Source organism: Mauremys mutica, chromosome 7 (assembly GCF_020497125.1).
Source record: "Mauremys mutica isolate MM-2020 ecotype Southern chromosome 7, ASM2049712v1, whole genome shotgun sequence".
Lineage (NCBI taxonomy): Eukaryota > Metazoa > Chordata > Testudines > Geoemydidae > Mauremys > Mauremys mutica.
Window position 1 is genome coordinate 123450182 of NC_059078.1, and position 19209 is coordinate 123469390.

Consider the following 19209-nt stretch of genomic DNA (forward strand, 5'->3'; position numbering starts at 1 on the left):
CCTGCTCACTGACTGGAACTCACAGTTGCAAATATGGGGCTTCTCATGAAGATTCTCATTTGTTTGCCAGCAAACATGTCTGCCCGTAAGAGCTCCCCCCTGACTTTGAATGAACAAAACCCGGCCTATGCCAATGATCACAAACAGTGAACAAAATGGACTCACTAATTCACTGGTTTTTATATGCACAGATGTGCTTGGATAATTCTGCAGCATTTGCCTAGCTCTCTGACCGAGTTTTAGCACTTGGATTTACGGAGCTTTCCGTTACCTGGGACAAAACCTGCACAAATGCACGGCTTCTGATACCCCAAATCATGCTGAGTGGCACCTTACTCCATTGACTTCACTAGCAGTACTTGTGGAGTAAGGGACTATTAGTGTGAAGCAAAATAATCAGAATCTGGCCCTTGGGCCCTGTTCCAAAGCCTATTGGCAACAACAGGCTTCAGATCGGGCCTCTATGGAGCTAAATATGGGCCCCCGCTCTGCAGACATTTAAGCACATACCTCAGTCCACACCTATGTAGAAAAGCACTTAAGCACATGTTTCAGTCCCCATGAAAAGTAATTCACAAGAAGGAGGATGGTCCTGTGGTTAGGGCCCTCACCTAGAAGCTGCGAAAGCTAGAAGTTCAAGTCCTAGCTCCATCAAATTTCCCATGTGTCTGGGGGTAAATCCAAGCATCTCTGTGCCTCAGTTCCATAGCTGTCAAAATGAGAGAATAGCACAGCCCTGCTCAGGAGGCAGACAGACCCCCAGGGTGATGGGGGGACCTGTAAGTACCATGGTGATGTAAAACCCATTGATTTCAATGGGACTGACATGCCTCCCTGTTCAAGGAAATGTGTGTACTACTGAACTGGGGCCAGAACATCAATATGCTCTACCCCTGACATGTTTCACTAGTAGGTCCTTATACACAGAAAATCTTGGCTGCAGTGTATGACTCCCTTTTCAATACTATAGGTGCCTCTTAGATATGTACCACACATACCCGTGCTATACGTCCATCATAAATGGCATAAGTGCTTAAAAGTTAATCACTTATGCCATTTGCTGCAGTCCTCAAAAATAAATCAAACTGCGGTATCAGCATCAAATCATAAGGGAAGATAGTTTTATATGGTAAAGCAGCACTTGGAAATTGCTTATGCTGGCAGTATTAAAAAGAAAAAAACCTACGCAGTATTTCAAAAGAGTCATGTGTTTGCTTTTAAAAATGAATTGGATAGTAAACAAAAAATATAGAGTCCCTGAGGGGATAATTGCAAAACGTAGCAAAATAAAAATACTTTTTTTTTTTAAAGTGTAACTCCAGCTTCATAATTTTAGGGGTATTTCCCATTCTGAACATGAAACAATGCTGACAAGACATTTGCCTTGAACAGCTGTGCTATTTTTCTTAGCTACTTAAAGCCGCTTTTGGCTTAATGAAAGAGAATGACATCCCAAGTAAATGACATTCTTCACACCTGTGTGAGATCCTGGGGATGGGGATCCCCTTAGCTGGCAAAGATGAGAAGTGATGTAATAACAAAACAAGCCTTCAGCTACCATGTAACCCCCACTGAGAACATATAAGGGGGGACTAGAACTTGTCACTTTCTGCTCCCAAGGTACAGGCCCCTGCCACCTGAACTAAAGGTATGTTGCTAGTAAGCCTGATGGCAAAGGCTGATGTTATTCTTCCTTCCCCAAACAATAGACAAGTAGCTTTTATGTTCCCCTAACCTATCATCTGATTTATCCAGAGTCCTACTCCGGAGTGTCAGACAACCTGTAGGGGGAAATCATGGACTACCATGCAAACAAGGAGAATCCCCTCATGCTACTAGCACTGTGGGGTATATGAAACACAGTGGATCAGTTCTGATTCCATCCATTAGGGAGCAGTTTTTCATGTGCAAGGTTTTTTTTGCAATAAATACAAATAAAAAGCTCCAAACTTACTATGGAAACCAGACCCAGTTTTTGAGCTTACAGCTTCCATCTTAGGTACTTACACAGCTCCCTCTACTGTGGTGTCTAAGCACCTCACAATCTTTAATGTACATATCATTGCTATTACCCCCATTTTGCAGATGGGGAATGGACACACACAGTATATGTAGATTATCCAAGGCCACACAGCAGATCTGTAGCAGAGCAAAGAACTGAACCTGGCTTTCCCAAAGCTGACCCTTGCACCAAACCATCAGACCAGCCTTCCTCTCTGCTTTTGAAGAGCATTTTTTCCTGTACAGGCAGGCATGACGATCTTATACCCAGGGCCGGCTCCAGGCACCAGCGCATGAAGCAGGTGCTTGGGGCGGCCAATGGAAAGGGTAGGATCTTTACCCCCTGCACACTCCACATGATACATGACACCCGGTGCTCTGTTAGAAACACACTCAGCATATTCTTCAGCAACGAGCCCTTAGCAAGCCAGCATCCGAGAGCCACCTCCATCCTTGGCTGTGCTTACAAAAAGCATTTTGGATGCCATGAGGCGATGAATAGATTCCTCAGTCCCTCGGCCATCTCCCGCACAACTCCCACGCCCCGGGTACAGAGGGCTTATCACAGCTAAGTGTGTGGGGAGCGGGGAAAGGATGCCTTTGTGGCAGCCCATCATTGTGTGAGGGAGATCCAAGTCTGTTTAATAGGCACCTATAGATTAGGCTTCGCACACCAGAGGACCTTTCCTAGGGCAAGAGTGTTTCGTTTCTGGCTCTGGGGCCAGAGTCCTTTCGCTCCAGGGGAGAAATGCTCCTCTTTGGCCAGCTGTCAGGCAGCCAGGCCAGCCCCTTGGCACGGTGAGCCAGGGACACAGAAGAGAGGCTTGGAGGTGACAGCCAGCATCTCGGGAGACAGGCCCCTTTTGTTCTCATTCAGGAACACCAGTGCCCACGCGAATGAGACTGAGCTCCTGATTGAAACGGCCGACCCCGTGCAGTTCTGGGAGAGCTGCATGGAGCCCATGTGGCACCAGGCGAGGTGCAAACTGCTCGCCGGGTGCGGCCCAGCACTTCCCAGCAGCACCAGCTCCATTTGCGCTTGCTGGACTCCCAGCAGCACATCCTCAGTATTTGTGCAAGCGCCTGGCTTGCAGCTGCCCTTCCGTTCTTTGTCCTGCCTGGGAGAAACACGAGGCTGTTGAATCAACTGAGCGGGGGGTGCGGGACCCATCATCACTGGGTACTAACAAGGAAGCTTTAAATGCACTGCTAGAAATCTGTCCCTCCCTTGGGCCTGTGGAGCTGGCTACCCCCGCTACCTGGATGGGAGATGCTCCAGGGCTGGGGGTAGAGTTCACATCTGCTTTTACCCTTCACAGCTCCCCAGCCAGTGCCCCCGTAAAGTCCTTGGCATTTAGCCCAGTGGCACTTGTCAGCTTGTGCAGCTACCCCCTGCTTCCATTCCCTGTGACTAGTACAGATGCCACGTAGCCATGTTCATGGGACGGGGGACTAGCAACCAGACTGCCCCGACAGGAATCCCCTCTCCATCCAGTTGGACCAGACCCCTCACCATAGCACTGAGAGTCATCCGTGTATTTTCTCCTCGCATCACCCTCAGGAGCTAGGCAGGTATTATTCCTATTCTACAGATGGGAACTGAGGCACATAGTAGATGAAACACAGGGAATCCCAGTTGACAGCCCTATCCACACACACACACACACACACACCCCTCATGCCGTTTACAAGGTATTGTTGAATCCTGATCTACCACTGGGGCCTCTGGTGTAACAACGCCATCAGTTCTGCAGACCAGCCACTACAGGGGGAAAGGTAACTCACACTGGACAGTATGTTACACCCTTCCCCTACTCGGGGAAGCTCATCCTGCGTTTCTGAGGCCCACGCCAGCTCAAATCCGAGAGAAGTCCTTGCCTGTAACTACATCATGGCTCGGCACCGGGCTGAAACTAGATTTAATTGATGCATAGGCTGCACGCTGGCCTTCTGCACAGGGGTGAAAATGCCACATTCTGCAGACACAGACAGACAGCAATAAATGGTGCAGGAACTGGCTGAAGTGGGAGGTTTGTTCTGAAGAAGAGCAGACATGTGTTAACCAGCCTGCACCTGCAATTGACTCTAGCTTGTGTCCCAAGGTAAAGCTGTGTCAGGCTCAGCACTTCAGCCCATGGCACCAGCTTTCTGCGGCACTTCAACAGTCTGATTCCCCAAGAGCGCTGCGAACTGGGGCCATAGCAATTAGCAGCAGCGAGTGACATAGGCACATCCCACTGGTTCAATGGCTGTGCTGTCTGGATGGCTATAATCATGCCATGATTGCACTAGACCTGGAAAGGCAGCAGAACGCAGCCAATTCCCTTACAGAAGCCCGGTGTTACTGCACTATGGGAATGCTTACAAAGGAAACTGCACACATGGGATGGGGGTGGGGGGAAGTATTGTGATTTATTCAGTGTTTAGAGAAAGGAATCTGAGAAGGTTTTAAGAGGGAGACTATGGCGATTCAGGCAGAAGGAAGATGTTAAGATTATGCAAAAACGCTGCAAGTGAGTCTCCCAAGAGCCCCTGGTTTTGCATCCCAACTCTTCCTCTAACGAGGTCCTCCTCATTAGTATGGCTCTAGCCTCTCTCTCAACAAGCAAACCTAGATGTCATCTTACGTTCTAAGGCTGAGCCACCCCATGGAGAAAAAAGCAGGTTCCTGTCTCTCAGCACAAGCAGCTCACTCTCTCTTTCCCTGCCAGTGAGACTGATGGCAGATTTGCCCTTCTCACTTCCTAGTTTAGTTTCCCTTCTTTGCATTATTTGATGGGTTTTCTGATTCCCATTGTTACTTCTCAAATGTGCACGAGCCGAGTCCTCACCACAAATCCTACCAGCCAGTACTCTGGATTAGTACTCACCACACACCAACGTAGCGAGTACTCTGAATGAGTACTTGCACCAAAGATATGCTGGACAGTACTCTGAATAAATCCTCCTCACAAAAACCTACTGGACAACTTTCCAGACAAGTACTCACTAGAAAAAGCATGCTGGACAGTACTCTGAGGGCCACATCCTGCTCCCAGAGACGCCAATGGCAAGATGCCCTGTCATGGCGACGCTCTACTCACCAATAGTCTGGTGGCTCCTGCTGGTCACCCTGGGGATTAGATGCCCCCGTCCACTGTCTGCACACACCGTCGGTCCAACTCTGGTCGGCGGCTCCTCTCGCCCTGGAACCCCCCGCATCTCCTTTGAGACTTAGTCCTCCAGTAAGGTCACTCCGCGTTCCCCCTTCCGGGGTACAGTCCCCCAGCAGGCCTGGGCAGCCTGCCCATTCACTCAGTTCTCCACCACACCCTCAGTGGCTGGTAGGGGAACCCAGGCCACCCTCTTCTCTGGGCTCCAGCCGACAGAGCTTCCTCTCTGCCCTCACTGCTCCTTCCCCAGACTGCTTCCTGCTCTCTGGTTCCCCGTCTCTCTCTCTGGGCGTACCAGCTCCAAGAACCCTCTTCTCAGGGAGTGACTGCTGCCTGCCTTCCTGCAGCCCCCAAACACTCCTGCCTCTTTCCAAGGAGTGACTGTCCTTTCTCAGCAGCAGCCCGGCCTGCTTCATAGGCCCTGCCTGTTCCTGCACAGGTGAACTTGTTCCTAATCAATCTCCTGCTCCCTGGCCCTGCTCCAGGTGCAGCCTGTGGAGTTAATTGACCTACCCGGCCACCTTCACCCCTCAGTCCTGTGTGGGGTGGACACCCCATCACACTCCTATTGACTTCAATGGACTAGGATTTGACCCTGAATAAGTACTCATCACCCCACAAGCACCTGCTGGATAGTATTCCGAATGGGTACTCGCCATACAAAAACATACTGGACGTTACCCCCGATTAGTACTCACCACACAAAAACATACTGGACATTACCCCCGATTAGTACTCACCACACAAAAACATACTGGACGTTACCCCCGATTAGTACTCACCACACAAAAACATACTGGACGTTACTCCAGATTAGTGCTCACCACACAAAAACATACCAGATTAATCTAAATCACAGAGACATCAGTATTTCTAAATACTCCACCTTCTGTCTCCCTTCCTTTGTCCCATACCAAACCCCCAGTCACTGAATCCCAAGTACCTGGGATCAGGTCATGGCCTGTAGCTGGACAGCAGATGAGAACACAAACAAACAAACTGCCCCCTACTCTTCCCCCAGGCCTGGGCCAGCCCATGGCAGGGCCTGTGTATGCCTGGGCAGAATTTTGCCCCGGGACTTCCATTTTCTCATGTCTCCTTCATTCCCTCTTTTTCTCTCTAATCACTTTCCTTCTGCTAGCCTCCCTCTGGCTCTCTCCCCCTCCAGCTAACTTCCTGCCCCCTTTCTCTCCCTCCCTCCCACCCACATGGCATGCTTGTCCCCCTCCCTCGCTTTCCTCCATTTGGATCCCAATTCTCTTTTCCCCTTCTCCCTCCCAGCTCACCAAGCCCTCTTCTCCCTCTCTCCTCCCATCCCAAGAGCTCGGGGAAGGGGGGCGCAGGCAGGAGGGGAGCTGGACAGGATGACCAGAACTGAGAACCAAGGAGGGGGAACTTCCCCCCGCCCACTGTGAGCTGGGGGAAGGCCAGAGCTGTTCGCAGTGGAGGCCCAGTGCCCCCTGTTCTCTATGTGCTGGCTCCAATGCACACACACCCCTGCCAGCCCTACAATCACACAGGGCTGCTCCCTGTGCTCCCTGGAGGGCTCCACATTGCACAGGGGGGCGCGAGGTCCCTTAGCTCACAGCAAGCTGCACTCGTCCGTTGCAAGGCTGGTGGGTGTTGGCAACACGCTGGATCCTGGCATGGCCATAGGTGGGACCCGAATTCCTCATGCAAGTTGGGAGAGAGGCACCAGAGCCTCCTGCTCTGCACTTAGCAACCTTCCTCCACCCTCTCCCTGGGAGAGGCAAGAGCTCCCACATCTGCCACTGACATGGCAGCTCATGGGAGTCCAGGACCACAGGTGCCTTAATGTTCTCGTCCTGAGGCATTGCTCTTCTAAATCAAGAGCACAGAGGGGAGCAGCAGAGCAGCTGTGACATATGCCCAGTAAAGGAATCCAATTTTAGAAAGGGCTCAGGACATGCCAATAACATCACTACTACCAAGGGAATACACAGCATCCTGTTAACAGGCAGGACACAAAGGCATTAGGCACTAAACACAGAGTTCACAAATGTAGGGTTTACCTCTATTGTTATCTGTATTAAGGTAGAACCTAGAGAGGCCCCAGACAGGATCAAGACCCCATTCTGCTAACCACTGTACAGACATGTAGTAAGAGACAGTCCTTACCCGAAAGAGCTCACAACCTAGACAGACAACAGGGGGGAGAGGTGGGTGTAACCTACCAGCAGAGTTCTCAGGGATATGAGTGACACTTGCAAGCAGTTATTAACAAGACACAATCACAATGTGTTCTGCTCTGAGTAGGGACAAAAACCCGTATTCCATGACTGGGCTACACTATCCCCTTCCCTAGGAAGTAGCCTCTTTGGAGGTAAGGTTCTTTTCTTTTCCTTTCTAAACTTGGACATTTTATGAAGTTCCAATATTAGTTAAAGTTCCCTGCGTTACATTCCTTCCACGCTACTCTTGTCTGAACTGGATTTCAGGCCTTATCACTTTAAAGATGATTCAAGAGAAATTACAGGGGAATTACACTCTGTCTGGCTCTGGAAATGGTCTTTGTGCTCATTATTTTCCCCCAACACTCCAGCTCCACAATTTCCATTGCTGTTTTAGCTCTGTCTGTCTGGAACAGCAGTCAGTGACTTGTTCAACTTAAACACATTTACACCTCTAGGGTATGTCTACACTGCGTGGGCCCACAGACGTCTCTTAGCAGGGCTCATGCCTGCATGCTATAAAAAGCTGTGTAGATGTCCCAGCTCGGAGCGGAGCGCAGGCTCCGAAGTCTGGGGGCAGGGCATGAGAGCCCAATCTCCAGCCCATCGCAATGTCAAAGCACTGTCTACTCCAGGGGTGGGCAAACTTTTTGGCCTGAGGGCCACATCTGGGAATAGAAATTGTATGGCGGGCCATGAATACTCACAAAATTGAGGTAGGGATGCAGGAGGGGTTGAGGGCTCTGGCTGGGGGTGCATACTCTGGGGTGGGGCTGAAGGGTTTAGGGTGCAGGAGGTGGGGTCAGGCTGGGATCGAGGGATTTGGAGGTGTCAGGGACTCGAACCCCGACAGCGAAGTTCGTTGTCTGACCGCAGAGAGACAGGCAACACCAGCAAGGTCCGATCAAAAGCTCTTTATTGACAAGTGCATGTGTCAGTAAAGAACAGCTCGTATCCAAAGAGAACCAGCAGCCTCTTTTACAACTAAGTATAGGTTATATAGACAGTTCCGTCGCGTCACAAATTATTCATTTCACACAACCCATATCCCACCCCCTTTGGTTAGTAACAAACCCTAATAACAAAGCACATCTGTCTTTCTTTATAATGTAAGCAAGTTGTGATGCCCCAGCAACTTTCTTATCAGCATGGTTGCCAAGCACCAGAAACTGGAAGACAGGAGTTAACGCAGCTGGTAATGTCCCTCTCTTATCTCACTTTTTCCCAGGGCTTTGTGAAACATGCTGCTTCTCAGTATTTTTCCACGCTGGGATTACCCAGAAACCTCTGTTAGCCTGACTTCAGTCAGGTTGGCATAACTGGTTTTGTGCTACATCTTTATTCAGGCCTAACAGAGGGTGGAAGGGGGATCAGGGCTGGGGCAGGGGTTTAAGGCATGGGGAGGTGAGGGCTCCGGCTGGGGGTGTAGTCTCTGAGGTAGGGCTGGGGATGAGGGGTTTGGGTTGCAGGAGGGTGCTCCAGGCTGGGATTGAGGGGTTTGGAGGGTGGGAGGGGGATCAGGGCTGGGGCAGTGGTTTAGGGCGGGGGGGAGGAGCGTGAGGGCTCCGGCTGGGGGTGTGGTCTCTGGGGTGGGGCTGGGGATGAGAGGTTTGGGTTGCAGGAGGGTGCTCCAGGCTGGGATTGAGGGGTTTGGAGGGCGGGAGGGGGATCAGGGCTGGGGCAGAGGTTTAGGGTGGGGGGGGTGTGAGAGCTCCGGTAGGGGTGTGGTCTCTGGGGTGGGGCTGGGGCTGGGGATGAGAGGTTTGGGGTGCAGGAGGGTGCTCCGGGCTGGGATCGAGGGGTTTGGAGGGCGGGAGGGGGATCAGGGCTGGGGCAGGGGTTTGGGGCATGGGGGGGTGAGGGCACCGGTTGGGATGCAGACTCTGGGGTAGGGCTGGGGAGGAGGGGTTTGGGTTGCAGGAGGGTGCTCTGGGCTGGGATCGAGGGGTTTGGAGGGCGGGAGGGGGATCAGGGCTGGGGCAGGGGGTTGTGGTGCGGGGGGAGGCTCAGGGGTGCAGGCTCTGGGTGGCGCTTACCTCAAGTGGTTCCCGGAAGCAGCGGCATGTCCCTTCTCCGGCTCCTATGTGGAGGTGCGGTCAGGCAGCTCTGCATGCTGCCCCATTCAAAGGCACTGCCCCTGCAGCTCCCATTGGCCACAGAGCGGCCCCCAACTCTGCTCCCCAGCGGGAGCTCGAGGGCCTGATTAAAATGGCTGGTGGGCTGGATCTGGCCCATGGGCCGTAGTTTGCCCACCCCTGGTGTAGACATATCCCTACAGTCCAATAAACAGTGCAAAGCCACTAGCCCATCAATGCGTCTGCTTGACTTCAAGCCCTACGGAGAGGTTCTAATGCAAGGAAGGACAACCTAGTAGCCTCATATCAGGGTGTTTGAAAAAAGGATACTACAAATGGATCAAATGTATATTACAAGCAGTGCTTTGCTGTAACACCACAGAAAAATCAAGGATTTTAAAACCTTCTTGGTGCATTTGCAACAATTATTGTAACATTCTAATCCAGTTGGGGATCATCTGATATTCTGAGAGAGGACTGTTTCATGTTTCCTTTTATGGCAAATCTGGAATTGTTCCTAGGATGGGTTCTGTTCCTGAACCTGCCACAGCCTTTTTCCATGATCTAAGACAAAAGAAATCACTTTGTGCCTCAGTTTCCCCCATCTGTAACATGGGGACAATGATCCTGACCTCCCTAGTAGGGCTGTTATGAAGCGTCATTCATTAACGTTTACAAAGCACTTTGCATGGAAGGCGCTGCAGAAAGTCAGAAATATCAACATCATCATCTCCATGGCACTGTGCAGAGGAGGTTTATTAAATGCACCACTTGATGCAATCGGATTAAGTCTACTCACAGCACTGCAAGCTGGGAACTTGCTGCTTTATTCACCCGCAGCACAAGGCGGGGGCTCCCATTGACCCAACATGAAGTAAAGGAAGGAGGGGTGGAGCACAGTTCCATCCCATAATACTCTGGGCAACTCAGTGAACCCAATCATGACCACGTGACTGCAGAAGGGCTTTGGGGGCAGATTTTTAAAGATATTTAGTTGTGCCAAAATCAGATCAGCACCTAGTGGAAATTTGCCCATTGGGAGTTAGGCCCCTACGTGCTTTTGAAAAGCCTACTGCGTGCCTAGCTGCATCTTTAGGCAGATAAACACTTTACTTTGGTGAGCATGGCCTGCACTATTTGTGGAAGGCATTTTTTTCACTCCCCCCCATCTGACAGAGTCATTCACCCCCCTACAAAGTGAGCACTATAGGTTGTTGAATCAGACTCTCTTCTCACACAGGTCGTGGCGTCTGTGCCCACTTTGTACCAGGGTAAGTGCCAGGTGTGGGATGGGGAGAGAATCAAGCCCCAGCGTTCTATAGCTGGCGCTGCCGACTGCTGCAGATTGGCTGTGTGACCTTCCGCATGTGGCTTCCCCTCTCTGTGCTTCATTTTCCTCTTCTTTGAAATCGAGGAGAACGATACTCGCCCAACTCACAGGCCTGGCACAAGTTTCAATTCACTAGTGTTTGTAAAGTGCTTTGAGGTTGTCCCAAGTGCAAAGTACTGTATTGTCATTCATGGAGTGTCCACTTTGTTCACTGGCGAGCATTTCATTTGGTCAGGGCAGGTCAAAAGAAGCCTCTTCCCGGCTTGCTGATGTCTCCAAGAGCCTTTCCTGACACGAGAGAGCTGCAGACTAGGTTTACAGAGGTGCCGTCTACCTCCCAGAGCTATGGAAAAGCTCAGAGGGTTTAATACTAATATCTAGCTCTTACATAGCTCTGTTCATCTTAGCTCTCAAAGCACTTCACAGTCCAGTCTTTAATGTATTTTAACCCCGCAACACCCCTTTGAGGTAGGGCACTGCTATTATCCCCACTTTACAGATTGGAAACTGAGGCACAGAGAGGCTAACTGACTTGCCAAAGGTCATACAGGAAAGTCTCTGGTGGAGCAGGAAATTCAATAGAGGTCTCTCAAGTGAAGTAGCTGGAATTTCTCTGACAAATCTGGCTGTATGGGAATGGGTGAGATTCCAGGAAAAGCGCTGTCATTTCACACAGATAAGGCGTTTAATCAGACACGCGAATCCCCACATTCAGGGGATGTCAGGGGTGGTCTAGATAATACTTAGTCCTGCCATGAGTGCAGGGGACTGGACTGGACAACTTCTCAAAGTCCCTTCCAGTCCTATGATCCTTTCTCCTCTAACCCTTTGAAGATCCCACTGTAAAAGGAAAAACCATCCCCACTTTGATCTGCAGTCTGAATGCTCTGACACTACATGGTAGTGCCCCTTGGCGTTTTGTTGACTTGGATACTGCAGGAGGAATGTACTGCAGACCCTGTAAACCAATAGCAACATTTTGCTCTTATATCTAACTGGTGGATCTTAAGCCCCAGCACTCGGTGGATCTGAGAGCGGTGTTTTGCACTCAATGCTATTGCCCCGCAGACTGTGGTTTAAATGCCAACGTCTCCTAGTGGGAATATTGTTCAGTAATCCATCCCTGCTGTTATTCCAAAAATCACATAAACGCATGGAGGTTTTTCTGGGATTTCAGACTCCCCTAAGGCTAATTTTGCTGAAAGCCACATTAAACTAATAGCCCCATGAAAGGCCCATTGTGAGATGTAATTGGATTGCAGGACTTCCCTATACAAAATAATAAAAAGCCTGCCAAAGGCAGTTTCCTAAGGTCAATTATCTTTGTGTTGCTGGAGCCTGAGTGGAAGCTGGCCCTGGCGTTCCATTTTACAGGCCAGTTAATCAAAACCCAGGGGCTTTCCTACAAATCTGACCTCCTCAGCAGCTAGAAGAGGGAGGCAGAGACCAGCTTTAATTCTCCAGGCAATGAGCAACGGCTACCTCGCAGTCACCCACTTGGGAGGGATTAATTCACGAGGGAACTGGTCAGTAAACAAAGCTGGTGGGGAAAAGAAAAAGCCGGGTTACAGCCTCCAAGGAGAACAGGGAGAATGCGAATTTGACCGCTCAACTCTTTGCTGCCTGAAGGAGGCGCTGTGATGTCCGGACTTGGTGTGTATAGCCCTGCCTTGGAGCAGCGCCCTTCCAGAGGGGAGAAGGGACCTGATACTAATTGGTGCAAGCGTAGATCTACTTTAGCTCAAGTTACAGAAGTCATTTAGAAACGACTAGCCCAAACTCCCGCTCTGCATGAGTGATCTGTGTAATAGCACCACCTGATTGGTGTGGTGCTTGGAGTTGTTACATCACCAAAAGCAGCATTTAAAATCCCACCCCGCCCGGGCATTTGTTCCCCGACTCTTATTTTAACTCTCAGTAATGCCAGGGGTGGGGGGGTTGGCCTATCGCATCAAGACAGCGCCATCTACTTCACTGGCTGGGCAGATGCGTCTGCTGAGAGTAGGGTTGCCAACCCTCCAGGATTGCCCTGGAGTCTCCAAGAATGAAAGATTAATCTTTTATTAAAGAGTATGTCATGCGATGAAACCTCCAGGAATACATCTAACCAAAACTGGCAAGCCTAGTTGAGAGGGCCACAGGCTGGGATAGCAAACCATGGTTCTAGCAGCAGGTGCTGCTTTAGGGACTCCTGATGGGAGCCGAACAGGGCCAGGAAAATAAGGAAGGGGCTGCAGAACTCGGCGCAATGCTGTTGCGAGGTGTCGAAGCTCAGCAGAAATCAGGAGGCCGCAGGAAGAGGGAGAGGCATGTCGCGTTCGGCACAGGGCTTGCTTAGCTTGCTGCCAGCTGATGACAAAGGCTGACAGAAAACCAGTTATCCCTCAGCACTGAAGTAAATTGCGAGACACATCCCTGGAGAGCACAAGGTGCAGCCCTTGATCAGACAAGCGAAGCCGGAGCGTAATTCCCCTTGATATTGCCTGATTTGAATGTGAGAGCTTGTGAAGGGTGCGGGATCGACAGCTCTGGAATCCACAGAGAGCAAGCAGAGCATGCAGGCCCTGCCAGTGCCCGCTTCCCCCGACCTGGCCCCACCTATGCCACAGCTCAGCTGTCTCATGAAGGAGCTATGCTGAGGGAGAAGGTTGAACGGCACATCTGGCATTTGGGTTCTCTGCTGGCGTGGACAACACAGAGGTCAGTTGGTGCCAGCCGTACTGGTGGGTTTTGTGGGCGTGGGCACTTGTCGGTTAAAGAGACAGAGAATGATAGTGTCATATGGGCCACTGAATCTCTTGAAGTTTACAGATCACATTAACCTGAAGCTTGTTTGATGGTGTAAAAAAACGACTGTCAAACATTTTCTTCACCTAAAAGTTCTATCTTGCAAAGTCTCAGCCAGAGAGATACAAGGGAAGGGAGGACCTAATGAATGGGGAATCCGTGATCTGTGCCTTCTTTGCGCAGACCAGAAATTATTATCACCTATTTATATTATATGCTGTGTTGTTGTAGCCTTGTTAGTCCAAGGCTATCAGAGAGACAAGGAGGGAGAGGTAATATCTTGTATGGGACCAACTTCTGTGGGCAGAGCCGGCTCCAAGCACCAGCCGAGCAAGCTTGTGTTGGGGCAGCAGATTCCAAGGGGTGGCATTCCGGCCACCCTTTTTTTTTTTTTCCCCTTTTTGGTTTGCCGCTCTGGCCACCGGTAGGGGGCGGCGGCATGGAGGAGGGGAGCGCCCTGCAGCAAACTCGGCAGGGCAGCCCACGTCCTTCCCTCCCAGCCGACCGGAGCGGCGCAGAGCCCTCCCAGCAGGTGGTGCGGCGGGAGGGGCTGCATGGCGAGCGCCCCGCTGAAGCCCTGGCTGCCCCCCTTCTCTCTCCCCCCCCCACTCCCTCCCCCTCGCTAGACCAGGCGCGCACTCCACTGCACGTCTGCAGCACAGGGAGTCCCCCTGGCTCTGGCTGCCCTGCAGAGGGGTGTGTGTGTGTGTGTGTGTGTGCGCGCGCTTTGCCGCTCCAGCTGCCCCGCAGGTGTTGTTGGGTTTTTTTTGGCTTCGCCGCTCCAGCCCCCCTGCAGTTTTTTTTTGCTTGGGGCAGCAAAAAAGCCAGAGCCGGCCCTGTCTGTTGGCAGGAAAGAGCAGCTTTTGAGCTTACGCAGAGCCCTTCATCCGGTCTGGGAAAGGCACTCAGCGTGTCCCAGCTACATACAAGGTGGAACAGATGGTTTAGCATAAGGAGTTAACATATTTCAAGGGAAAGTTCAGGGTGAAGCGGCTGCAGCACCCAAAGGCTTTGGCCACTGTCAGGGCCCCATTGTGCTACATGCTGCACTAACACCCAGGGAGACACAAGGCCAAACCCTCAGCTGGAGTAAATGGATGGGGCACCATTGATGTCAATGGAGGATAACTGACACCAGCTGAGGGTATGACCCCATCATTGCCCCTACCCCATACAGTCACTTCCATCTGAGCAGCTTGAAGAACTTTCCAAGCATTAACTCAACTGCTATGCAGGATGCAGATCATCCCTGTTTTACTGACTGGAAAACTGGGCACAATAGGAGTCAGGCACCTAATTACCTTTGAGGATCTGGGCTGTAAAAACTTGAATTGTCAATGGGATTACTCATGTGCTTCAAGTTAAGCACGTACTTAAGTGCTTTACGGGTCTGGGGCCCGGATGATGCTGCCGCCATGCCAATGCAATCCGTTAACTAGCCTGGGATCAGGAAAGTGGTTTGAGATTTTGCCTGGGCGCACGGTCTCTCACAAAAGATGCAGGTGAGACTCATGCAGCAGATGGATGATCAGATTCCACATCTCCCAGCCTCAGTCTAGGAAGCTAGAGAGCCGCTGGGGTAAGCAATCAACCAAATAGAGAATATGATAATGCAACGTTATCACTAGGGCTACATTTTGAAGCAAGAGAGCCTTTCACAAAGGTACCATGTGTGAGAGTGTCTGATTTGTCATTTACTCATCCAGATCAGGATTTTGCAGCATGCCCAGTTGTAGGCACAGGGCCAGAGGCTGTTTTGGAAAAGGTGAACCTAAAGGACCAACAACTTCAAAACCACAACAACAAAGGCTAAGGCTGAACCTCGTCTTCACAGTGCAGCAACTAGATTTGGCAGCCCAGAAGATAAGCTCTCTCCAGCAAAGACTCTGGCGCAGGAAGAGTTCAGTTTGTCTTTCTTTTCTGATTGCAGAGCTCCACACTTGAACTGTTCCATAAGTAACAGTCCTCCCCACCGGGAAAAAGCACCACCACTCCCACCCCCGGGAATCCTGTTTGGGGTCAATCACTACCCGATTATCTCCCAGTCAAGGAGCACACCTGCCCTGGCCACATCCTTAGATCACTGGCAAATAGCTCTTAACCCCCTGGGGGCGCCTACGTCCTGACAAGCACTCAACATCTGGAGCCCATTACTCGACCAACTCACGTCAGGGTGAGCTAAGGACAGGATTTCAGCTCCATCTCTAAATGGGTCTGTTTCTGTGGCTGTAAGGATGTGATCATGCGTGGTGCAGAGAGCCTCTTGGGATGTGACTCAGCACTAGGTTTACCAGATAGCAAGTGTCAAAAATTGGGACAGGAGGTGGGGAGTAATAGGTGCCTATGTGAGAAAAAGACCCCAAAATCAGGACTGTCCCTATAAAATCAGGCCATCTGGTCACCCTGCTCAGCACTTTGAACTCCACTGTGACTGTTTGCCTAGGGATCGTTGTTAGACGCTCAGCACATTGCAGGTGGCTCAGTTTCACACACATGGGCAGTCTCTGTGATGCCCTTGCTCACCGGATAGTACTTTACTACATGAGTAGTCCTGCTGAAGCCAATGGGACTGCCTGTGGAATGAGATGCTACTAAGAGCGAGAAAAGGTATCAAAATTTGACCCAGAGAGTCCAATGCGCCACTTCAGATTTGAATAGGAGGGGGCAAGTTTCCACAGGTGTCTGGGGGCCACTTGGGCCCCTGAAAGTTCTTGGATTTATGGAGGATAAAATGTAAAAATCAGTCTATTTCAGGAGCATGTGTTGTGATTATTTCCTTTACTTCTAATAACAATTCACATAGGTTTACTACAATAAAATTACCAACACCACGCACCCTCGGCTGGGTTGTCAGTAGGATTTGAAGCTGGGACCATCAGAGCTAAAACCACTCATGTTTTATGGCTTGAGTGAAAGGAGCAGCTCCTCTAACAAGTAGCTTTAGTAGGTTTTTATCCTCTCATGTGGAGTAGCTGCTAGAGGGGGAACAGATACATACTGAGCTAGACAGGAGCAAAGACATTGTGCTTAGTGGGTTAGTAGATTGAGAAGTGCCTCATTTTTGGCAACAACCCATGGGCCTAGCAATGGGAGCCCAGGTATATGCCATGGTCCCACTGACACCCATTCACTGCCTCTCCTCAGAATGCTAAAGGGGGAGGTGTAGACATAGCTTCTTCCTCTTCAAAGGTGCTGAGCCCTGATGACCCATCCTCTCCCCCTCTCCAGGCCGAAGCACAAGCTGCAGGCGCACGTATATGACTGCACCCAGCCAACCCTGCGGGGAAGAAGAGGCTGGTTGCCGTGGAGATGCGCCATGAGCTCGCCTTCCCCAGCTGAACCAAGAGTTGGGACAGATTTGTGCTTTATGGGCCAAGACAATGAACCAGGAACCCCTGTGGCTCCCAGCTGCCCAGCAGGGTGGGAGAGGCCTGCTTTCTCCAACCCCCAGACCTGCCACTCCGAGGATGTGGAAACAACTCCCACCCCCCCCTCCGCCGCACCCTTCCTAAGTGTCTCCTCTGGCAGCAACGTGCTCAGCACCTCCTCAGGGGTTCTAAGCAACCACAGTTCCCATTGACTTCAAAGGGAGTTGAGGGTCCTCAGCCCTTCAAACGACCTGGACTCTAAACTGCTCCTAAATTGCATCCACCAAATGCACTTGTACATGCCAACGGTCAATTGCACCGGATTAAAATATGCAGCTGTCTGTGCATATTTAACAGGCACAACTCAGGCACAGCTTTTTGAAGTCAGGACCCTTGGGCCAAGCTTCTGTCCCCCTTACACACCCCTTATTCCACAAAGAGCCCCGTTGACTTGAATGGGACCATTCCTAGAGGAAAGAGCTATTTGATGGAAAAGCTTCACAATCTCTCCCGATAGTTTTTGAAAACAAACTAAAAACATCCCCCGTGGAAGGGGTGACCCATCAGCGACATCACCCACTGGGTAACTAGTACTCAGTTACTAAAGTCCCTAAATACAAATTAACCTAATCTGGAGCCTCCGCTCGTAGAGGGTAAATGCTGAGCCTGATGGACTTAGTGTGGGCCAGTGAAGAGGAAACCAGGCTGGAAACCACAATTCCTGCCTCGTGTTCCAGGCTCTGCCACTGACTCACCCTCCTGTAACTTAGGATTTAAAATAGAACATTCAAAGGGTTCCTTTCCACCCTGCTGCCTCTCTCCAAATTTGCTCGTGGCGTAAGTTAATTCAGCCCTGGCGTAAGAGGGGGTGTGACTCCACAGCCATCCATGTAATACTGCTCAGTTTGGCTCAGTGATCTGAGAACTGGCCTACTGCACACCAGCCCGGAGGGAAATTTGTACAGCTAAATTATAAAGCTCTGATAATAGTGTTTACAGTGCAAATGTTGACAGACCTACCTGACAGCCAGTGTATCCAGAGGGAGAGTGTCTCTGTAGTGATGCTTTGTTCAGTGTTAGACCGCAGTGATGTCTCATTTCTTCTTCCCCAGGCTGCTACCACCTTGGTTAGCTTTCCTGTAAACTACTGCAGCCTCTTCCTGGCTGGCCACACTGTGTCTTGTGTCTCACTCTTCTAGGCCGTTTAGAACATATTGCTAAAACCATATTCCTCTCCTGCTGCTCCAGCCACAGCTCACTCCACGCACACATCACGCCTTCTTCAGTGACACTTGGAAAAGCACCTATTCGTGAGCACCTCCATCCCCTCTTATTATGCGTTTGCAATACTGATCTCCCCACAGGTGGGTCCTGGTTGTGATCTGCCTTATACCACTGAAACCCCAAGGACTTCAGGGGAGTTATTCCTGATTTACACTGGTAGGAGATGACAATCAGGCACATGGTGTGTGCTGCTATCTATTATTCACACTCCAGTAGTGCCTACAGGTCCCGTTTACGGATCCGGGCCGCCTGGTGCTAGGGACTCTGTACACGTGTAGCAAACAGATGGTCCCTTCTCTTAGAGAGCTCACACTTCTGTGGCTGAATTTTTTATATCATGTATGTTGTCGGAGTGAGGCCCGGCTCCTGCAAGGTGATGCGCACAGACTCCTCTGCACCAACTGACCTCAGCTTAAAGGGTCAGGGTCTTAGATAGTAAGCTTCTTCAGGGAAGCTACTTTGTCTTAAAGTAGTGTGTGTCCCTCTCCTGAGCTCTGAAATCAAACACTGATAAAGTATTACACCCACCATAAGAGAAGTTCCTTAGAATCCATGATACACTCATCAGGCAGACTGCTATGGACCTAATGCAACACCTGTTTCAGTGAGTGGAAAGGCTCCCATTGACTTCAGTGGGCATGGATCGAGCCCTACATCTCCATCTTTTCACGTGCTTTTATAGCAACCCAAAGATGAAGTGTGCCTATCCCTTCTGGTTTACATCTCGCCCAGTATCGGATTCAATTATCACTATTCAGCGACGGGCCCTAAATGAGCCCTTCAGAAATGCTGCCTACAACGCAGGGCTAAGTGAACAAATGATGCTACCATTAAAGTTCTGTCGTTTCCTGCTGTGTAAGTCAAATCTTCGAGCATTAAAAGCGCCTCGGCACCATGCAGATTCACAGACAGTGACAACGATTTTCAAGTTCTCTGGCTTTTACAGTCTCGGGGATTTTGTTCTGTTTCTGGTGTGCTTTAGTCAATTTTAATGCCTGAACCTACATAAGGTTTCAGGAC